This window comes from Saccopteryx bilineata, chromosome 1, assembly GCF_036850765.1.
Source record: "Saccopteryx bilineata isolate mSacBil1 chromosome 1, mSacBil1_pri_phased_curated, whole genome shotgun sequence".
In the NCBI taxonomy this organism is placed as follows: Eukaryota; Metazoa; Chordata; class Mammalia; order Chiroptera; family Emballonuridae; genus Saccopteryx; species Saccopteryx bilineata.
The window spans coordinates 98,537,166-98,546,042 of NC_089490.1; the positions used below are offsets into that span (position 1 = coordinate 98,537,166).

General features: G+C 41.4%; 1 pseudogene; it reads left to right on the forward strand.

Annotated features, from left to right (window-relative positions):
- The first annotated feature begins 550 nt into the window (after nucleotides 1-550).
- LOC136319271 (pumilio homolog 1-like) lies at nucleotides 551-8,463 on the forward strand (annotated as a pseudogene).
- Nucleotides 8,464-8,877: the final 414 nt, after the last annotated feature.

Here is an 8,877-nt window from a genome sequence, read left to right on the forward strand (position 1 = left end):
GTGTCTGTCCGCAGCGACAGAGGCTGGGGAAGAAGTTATCGGAACACTTCAACCCCTTCATCTTCCTCCCACCCCACCCCCAACAAAACAAAAACTTGACTAAATTATCCTAGTAATTATGTAATTAAGATACCCGTGCCACAGTTCACCACTGACTTTCTATAGAGTTGCTGTCGAGGACCCACACTTGAGTATATTGATTGCTGCAACTTTTCTCCTTTATTATGTGTGGGTACCAATGCAGCAGTCATTCCCGCACGCAGCATTTATTAATTTAAACTACAAATTTCTTTATAGTTTATTCTTGGCAATATACTAGGTCCTCAAGGACTGAGAGTCCTGCTGGGATGAAAGATATTCAATAAACGATTAAAATAAAAATCTGAGCCTTATGAGAAGGGAAGTACAAGGTGCTATGAGAACAGAGGAACTACTGCTGTGGTTGGTTAGGTTTTGTTTTCTTGAAGGAAGAAGTCTGGGGAGAGGTTGCCCCAGTTTCTGTAAATGTTTTTACTTTCTTCTTTTAAAGAGGCTAAAAGCTAGCTCAGCAATGAACAGCAGATTGAAAGTGAAGACAAACCAAAGTAATACCGACCCACTTTTTCCCACTAATTAGGATGAAAACATAAAGTAAAAACAAACATAAACGCCTAGGAGGAGATAATGAGAAAACTGAAAAGAAGAGAATGGGGACCGGATGTAGATAACCTAAACAAGAAAAAAAAAATTAACCATATAAAGGGCCTGGTGAAATGAGATATAAATATTTTTCCATTTTAATAACAGAAAATAGACTTAGTAAATTTTAATGTAATTTCCAATCACATTATATTCTAAAGACCTGACCGTTATATTCTTGGGTTCTTAGACGAATCCTTTCCCACTAAAATAATGCCTGCTGACTTCTCCTATTTTGTTGGGCAAAGTTGAATGTATCTACTGTAATATCCAACAGTTATACATTTCAATCAGACTTCTACCATGCCTCTAAAATTACTAAGATCCATAAATTAGCAACATTTATTCTCTACCCATATTTAACAATTGCTTATCATACAAGAATGCAAATGTTAGCACAAGCTTTCCTTTAGAAGAAGTGTGCTCTTTTTAAAAAGCACTTAATGATGCTTCTGAAATATGTCTAGGTCAAAGAACTTTACAATATAGCAAGAAGAAGCATCCTATGATATAGCAGGAAGAAACACTAGCGAGAGCGGCTCAGAAGAAGGGACAGCAGTATCATGGCCCACCAGACTTGCTGCTGTTACAATGGTCGCATGGCCACTACTACCCTGGCTGTCTACCATGTGCGTTTTTACTCTTGCCAGGTAAAAAGTTTTGGGAAACAGATGAATCCAGCAAAGATGAACCAAAAAGTTTATTCCTGGGTGATGAATGGGAGGACAATGCCTGGGGAACATCAGGAGCACTCACAGGTGGCAGTGGAAGATATATCTCTGCTGCTCCAGGGGCTGAAGCCAAGTATCACAGTGCAAGCAGAGCCTCCAGCCTCTTCAGCCTCAGCAGCATTCTTGTGTCTCTCTCTGTCGCCCATTTGCAGGAGGGAGTGTTTAATGTCACATCCTCTGTCAGAAACAGACTTTTTGAAGATTTTTGAAATAACTCAGGGGTCCCCAAACTACGGCCCGCGGGCCACATGCGGCCCCCTGAGGTCATTTATCCAGCCCCCACCGCACTTCCAGAAGGGGCACCTCTTTCACCGGTGGTCAGTGAGAGGAACATAGTTCCCATTGAAATACTGGTCAGTTTGTTGATTTAAATTTACTTGTTCTTTATTTTAAATGTTATATTTCTTCCCATTTTGTTTTTTTACTTTAAAATAAGATATGTGCAGTGTGCATAGGGATTTGTTCATAGTTTTTTTTATAGTCCGGCCCTCCAATGGTCTGAGGGACAGTGAACCTTTTACCCCCTGTGTAAAAAGTTTGGGGACCCCTGAAATAACTGATATCCTAATTTACAAATGTAGGAAATTGCTGGGCATAGAATGGAATTTTCCCAAGACTAGCATGGGTCCAGATTCATTCAGCTGAAGCTAGAGCGTGCCACACCAGCTGAGTGACGGCTTGACTTCAATGAAATCCTCCAAGGCACCTAACCAGCTAATGGTGGATGTATTTGGAAATTACATCATTCAGAAGTTCTTTGAATTTGGCAGCCTTGAACAGAAGCCAGCATTGCTGGAACAGAATCGAGGTCATGTCCTGTCATTGGCACTGCAGATGTATGGCTGTGGTGTTATCCAGAAAACTCTTGAATTTATTCCCTCAGATCAGCAGATTGAGATGGTTTAGGAACTAGATGGCCATCTCCTAACATGTGTGAAAGGCCAGAATGGCAATTACATGGTTCAGAAATTCACTGAACGTGTGCAGTCTCAATCTTTGCAGTTATCATCGATGTATTTAAGGGACGAGTGTTTGTTTTGTCCATGCATCTTTATGGCTGCCGAGTGATTCAGAGGATCCTGGAGCACTGCCTCCCTAATTATGCACTCCCTATTTTAGAGGAGCTTCACCAGCAAGCACACAAAGCAACGTATGCAGGATCAATATGGAAATTATATAATCTAATATGTATTGGAGCATGGTTATCCTGAGGATAAAAGTGTAGCAGAAATTCAAGGCAATGGACTTGTATTGAGTCAGCATAAATTTGCAAGCAATGCTGTGGAGCAGTGTGTACTCGCGCCTCCCTTAGAGAGTGTGCTGTGCTTATCAATGAGCTATGCACCATGAACAGCGGTCTGCACAGTGCCTTCTACACTATGATGAAGGACCACTACAGCAACTACACAGTCCAGAAGATGACCAATGTGGCAGAGCCAACCCAGCGGAAGATAGTCATGTGTATAATCTGGTTCCATATTGCAACTCTTTGCAAGTACCACTACCCATGGCAAGCACATTCTGCCCAAGTTGGAGGAATACTACATGGAGAATGGTACTTACATAGGGTTCACCTGTAGCTCCACTAAATGCTATTATCTGAGGCAATGTCACCCTTTCTCCTCATTTCCACGGTTCTCACTAGCCCTCTGGTGAATCTAACCAGCGACCAAAAATGTTCTAGTGTCGTATCTGTAATAAGTAAATGGTTGCACCAGGATTACCATCTCCAAAAAAAGGAATCAAATTCACAAGTGGAAAAGCCTTTATAGCCTGACCAGGCGGTGGCGCAGTGGATAGAACATCGGACTGGGATTCAGAGGACCCAGGTTCGAGACTCCGAGGTCGCCAGCTTGAGCGCGGGTTCATCTGGTTTGAGCTAAAGCTCACCAGCTTGGACCCAAGGTCGCTGGCTTGAGCAAGGGGTTACTCGGTCTGCTGAAGGCCCACGGTCAAGGCACATATGAGAAAGCTATCAATGAACAACTAAAGTGCCACAACGGCCCTGGCAGGTTGGCTCAGTGGTAGAGTGTCGGCCTGGTGTGCAGAAGTCCCGGGTTCAATTCCCGGCCAGGGCACACAGGAGAAGCGCCCATCTGCTTCTCCACCTCTCCCCCTCTCCTTCCTCTCTGTCTCTCTCTTCCCCTCCCGCAGCCAAGGCTCCATTAGAGCAAAGATGGACCGGGCGCTGGGGATGGCTCCTTGGCCTCTGCCCCAGGTGCTAGAGTGGCTCTGGTGGCGGCAGAGCAACTCCCCAGAGGGGCAGAGCATCGCCCCCTGGTGGGTAGAGCGTCGACCCCTGGTGGGCGTGCTGGGTGGATCCCGGTCGGGTGCATGTGGGAGTCTGTCTGACTGTCTCTCCCGGTTTCCAGCTTCAGAAAAAAAAAAAAGTTTTCATAAGTATAATTTTTTCCAGTTAAGTCAGTATATCCCAAAATGTTTTGACCACAGAATAGCTTTATCACAGGACATATATGAGAATATTGAGGGACACACGTGTGCTGATGAGGACAGTTCGGGAAACTTCTCTTGGAGTTTTAGGCATTTTACTCTTTAGCCTGAGGAAAGGCAACCCTTGAAGGGAAGAATTTGAAGGTCATTAAACTTTGGACAGAGAGAATAAAAGGGAATGAAATCAGACAGTCTTTGCTGTGATTACACTTTGAAATTGACATAGCTTAGGAAACAAATGTGAAACAAAAATGAATAAGACAGAGGAAAGAGACACTGGGCTGGTTTTCAGTTCTCTGTATCAGTGGTTCTCAAGTGAAGTTCCCTGAACCAGCAGCAGCAATGTCATGTGGGGATTCTTAGAATTGCAAATTCTCAGACCCCACCCTAGATGAACTGAATCAGAAACCCTGGGATGGAGTTTAGCGAACTTTTTTAACAAGTCCCCTAGGATTCTGTAGCACAATAAAATTTGAGAACCACTGCCCACACAGCATCAATACATAGCTTTACCATTTTACAAAACAATTTTCCATGTGTCTGAATTTCTGAACCATTTTCAATTATTAGTAATCATAAGAATATTCTCAAAGAAATTAGTTAACTTACCAAATTGAAAATAAAAAAGGCTTTTTGTCTGGCTTTATTCTCTATTTTGCTAAGCCAAATCATGTAATAACTATTTTTTTTTTTTTTGCAACAAAAATTTCAAGGTTGAAGGCAACAATCAGCTATATTTCCCCTAATGTTACTTGAATAAATAATTTTACATTTGGTAAAAATGACAGGCATACCTCGGAGATTTTGTGGGTTTGGTTACAGACCACAGCAATAAAGCGAGTTGTAATCTTTTTGTTGGTGGAGGGTCTTGCCTTCCGTTTGTAAAAAACTCTGTGGAGTGCAATGAATTGATACACAATAAAATGGCGTATGCCTATATAGTAATAAAAAAAGTATTGTCAAAGGATTTTTTAAACCTTCTTTATAAACAAAACAGCTAGTCTCACCCTAACATTTATTTTTTTAATAAATATTTTATGCCATTCCAACATTTGCTGGCCATGGCCACCATTATAACCACCTGGCCCATGCAGGTTCGAATCTGATTTGAACAGACGGTAATGAAACAACAGAGTCAAGAACTGGTGGGCCATTAGCTTTAATCCTAGCTTGCACCTGGCGGGCAAGAAATACACACAGTGGGAAAACACTTCCCTTTCTATTCAGGGCTCTCAAAGCCACTGACTTATCCGAGTTTCCTAGAATCAAAGGTTTGTACCTCACCAGCCTTATTCACTTCTCATCTCCTTCTCTCTGCACAAACTCTACACAAACTGGCTTCTCCCTCAGCACTCCGCCATCTTGGCTGCTTCTCCTCTCCTCCACATGGCCTTTCTCTGCTCTCCTCTAGCATGGGCTTCTGTGCCCCATTTTATAGTGTAGAAATCAAAACCTTTAATCCAATATTCAAACAAAGAAGTCTCTGATACAAAGTCACTTATCTGAGGCAAAATGGGATTCCTCAAAAGGGTGGGAAAGGCTTAGTCTTAAAACTAAGCCTTAGGCTATAACGACCCTGCCTGCTTATAGCCTGTCAACGCAAACTATAAGTGAGCAAACATATATATTATTACAAACTTATTTGACCAACATAGAATAGTTTAGTTTTATACCATTGCACGATACAGTTGTTGCCCATCACTTTAAAGGTTAAACTATAGAGATTTTACATAAGCCAGATATATTGAAAATCAATATTTTCAGAGACATACTAGCTACAAATTTGGGGAGGGAAATTTCTTCCTTGTGTGCATATCAAATTTCAATTTGCAGGATTGGATTTAACTGAGAGGGCTGATAACATGTGAGATTTTGGTACAGTCCAGGGAGCATTGTAAGAAGATTTCAGGAAACTATGTCATGTGTCCTTACAAAGGAAATGAATCCAGGAACCAAACTCAGCCTTGGCAGTTAAGGAAGACATAATTTTCAAACATTTCATTTAAAAATGAAGTTGTTTTCTAGTTAGTCTCCTGGCTTCCAGGAAGCCTCCACACAAGGCTCTATTAAGAGACTAAGAAGGGATTAAATCATTTTTCTTTCTTTTCTTTTAAACCTTGTGATATTAACTGCTCTTAACTAGATTAATGTTCTGTCTATTGAAAAAGAAAAAAGCAGTGGTAGGCTCTTAATCAAATAAAATACATTTAAAGCTTATTTGAGCATCCTGAAAAATGAAGCTCAACATGAAGCCAACTTTAAGATTTATTCCTCCCTTTTTAAGAAAATAGTGCTAAAAAGTGGGAGCTAAGGCAGTAAGGGTTTTTAAATTTCTTAAGGAAAAAGATGCAGCAATTAGCCATTTTCCCAGGGGCTTGTTGAAATGATCATTGCACTCTTTTCATCCTTCGTGAGAGAAGGAAGAGAGGAACAGTGGCCCTCTGGTTTTGTCATCTTTGAAATCTGGCCCAGTAATTTGTTTTTAGGGAAATTTATCAGACTGATTTATAGATGTAATCCTTCTTTCTAGTCTTTAGCTATTAATCAGAAGGGCAAGTTTTTCAGTAAACTAACTTTGCTTTGCCAAAGCCATCATCACCCCAGGATCATTTTCGAGTTGACAGGACCTGTGAAGAAGAGACTAGAGCAAATATTTGGTATTGAACATTGGAAAAATGAAAAAATGAGAAGAGGAAAAAAACAAGAAGAAAGGTAAGGTAAAATGCAGGGGCAGAGGAGAAGGAGAAAAATTAAGCCCTGCAAATATATTTTTATTTCAGCAACAATGAAGCCACAGATGTTAATAGTATTAAGTGTCAGGTACAGTAATAAAAAGAAAGTGTAGAAATACACAGAGCTAAGCAGGTCAGAGTTCTAGCCCGGCAGTAGTATTGCATAGGAACTGAGCTTTGCAATCAGTTGGATTGGATCAGATCAGACCTTTATCACTGTGAGATTCTGTTAGGTTACTTAAAGTTTTTCCCCATATGTAAAATTAGAATAATAACATACCTTGCAAGGTTGTAAGGATTTAATGAGATAATGAATGTTAAGCACCTGTATCACAACTTTTTCTTTTGAAAGTGACATGAACAGCAACTCAACTTACACAAAAAGGGGCTTTGTTGTTTACATATGTTCCAAGACCAGGAGTACTGCAGGCTTCAGGGACATCTTATCCAACAACCCACAAGATGTCATCAGAATCTGGTTTCTCTCCTTCTTTTGGTTCTGCCTTTGGTGGCCCTGACCTATCTGCCCACTAAGTCAAAGGATGGATACAAAATTTGTAGCTCTATACCGTACTTCCTGGCTCAAGTCTCTCGGTAAAGAGGGAGCAACATCCTCAGTAGCACAAACATTAGCTCTAATTAGCCCAGCTTGAATCAATGTACTGTCACTGTAGCCAAGGCAATTGCTTGGCCACATATGCTCTACCCTTAAAGCCTTGGTAGAGTTTATTTCTCCTGGATCCTGTGCTCACTGTACCTGGGTAAATGCCAAGTGCATAATCAGAAATTTCAAATCAGGGAAAGTAATGTTGATGAGGAGGACAAAGTGAACCAAGAAGGGGAGCAAATGAATAAATGGATAAACAAATTGTGGTATATTACAACTCAGTATGGGATATTGCTCAGCAGTAAAAAGGAATTTATTACTGGTGCATGCAACAATATAGACGGATCTCAAAATAATTATACTGAATGAAATAAGCCAGATCAGAAAGGAGTACACATAATGTGTTGTTCAATTTTTGTAAAATTACAGGAAGCAAACCATAGTGACAAAAAGCAGATTAGTGGTTGCTTGGGTCTGGGGAAGGGAGGATTTAAAAAAGCGTAAGGACCACTTGTGGGAATGATAAATATGTTTTTTTCTTTATTGCAGTGAGGGTTTTATGGGTGTATACATACGTAGAAACATCAAATTGGACACTTCAAATATGTGTAATTTATTTATGTTAAGAATACCTAAATAATAGTGTGTATGTGTGCGTGTGAGAGAGCGATAACGTGATCCAAAACATTATTCTGTTTAATACCATTGAAATTATTACCTGACCTGTCTGTACAAGTCTGAATTTTCCAACAGTGTTATAAATGAGGGCTTTCTGTAAGTATATCTATATGGAAGTCATACCACTTAACCCACAGATAGTTTCTAGCCTCAGGGTCACAGAACAGGTTAATGAAAGCTACAAATAAGATTATATTTTTCTTGATAGATTTCTCTCCATGGTGAAAAAGAATGTAGCAGTGGGCAATAGTGAGTGACCTATGCCTGAAACCTATTTGACTCTACATAAAATATTTTTTCCCATGAGCAGCACTTGATTTATTGGCATTAAAACCAGTTCTCATATACAAAGCAAGCTGATTTCTCAAGTGTTTGAGGCACTCCTTAAAAATTAAATAAAATTTAAAGCATGGATTATGTGAATTGTTTTTCCTGGAAGAACTTGAGTGAATATTTTACCACGGAGATCTCAAATGCACATCAAGACACCGAACAGTCGGGCTCCCTGGGCCTGCTGTCACAGCGTATGACCCCACAGACACCGACTGTGGTGCTGGTGCAGCTCCGCGTTTGGGCACAGGAATGAGTCACTGCCAAAGCCCAGGGGTGCAAGAACTGCTGAAAATTCACTTGCACATTAGAATACCAACCAGGGCCACCGCAGCTAAATTGCGACAGAGAGCTCTAAAACTTGGCTGGACAATCGCATGTAAACATAGTGATGGGTCAGGGTCCAAGCCCATGTGACACAGCTGTCCATCCTGTGTCTACAGTAGCCACGGGCACCCCTGCAGAGCAAAAAGCCCAGGCCGCTATGCTCCTCCCTATCCTGAGCCCAGACACTGAGTGTGCCGGAGAGGACCAGGTCCTGCCAAGCCGCAGGGCCTGCCACAGCCCTTCCTCATCGCCCACTAGAGGCGGGCCCTCCCAAAGCCACGGGAAGCCCTGGCTGGACTGTTCCCTGGAGGGGCCTGGGCTCTGTCCTCGATGCTCAAGGTGT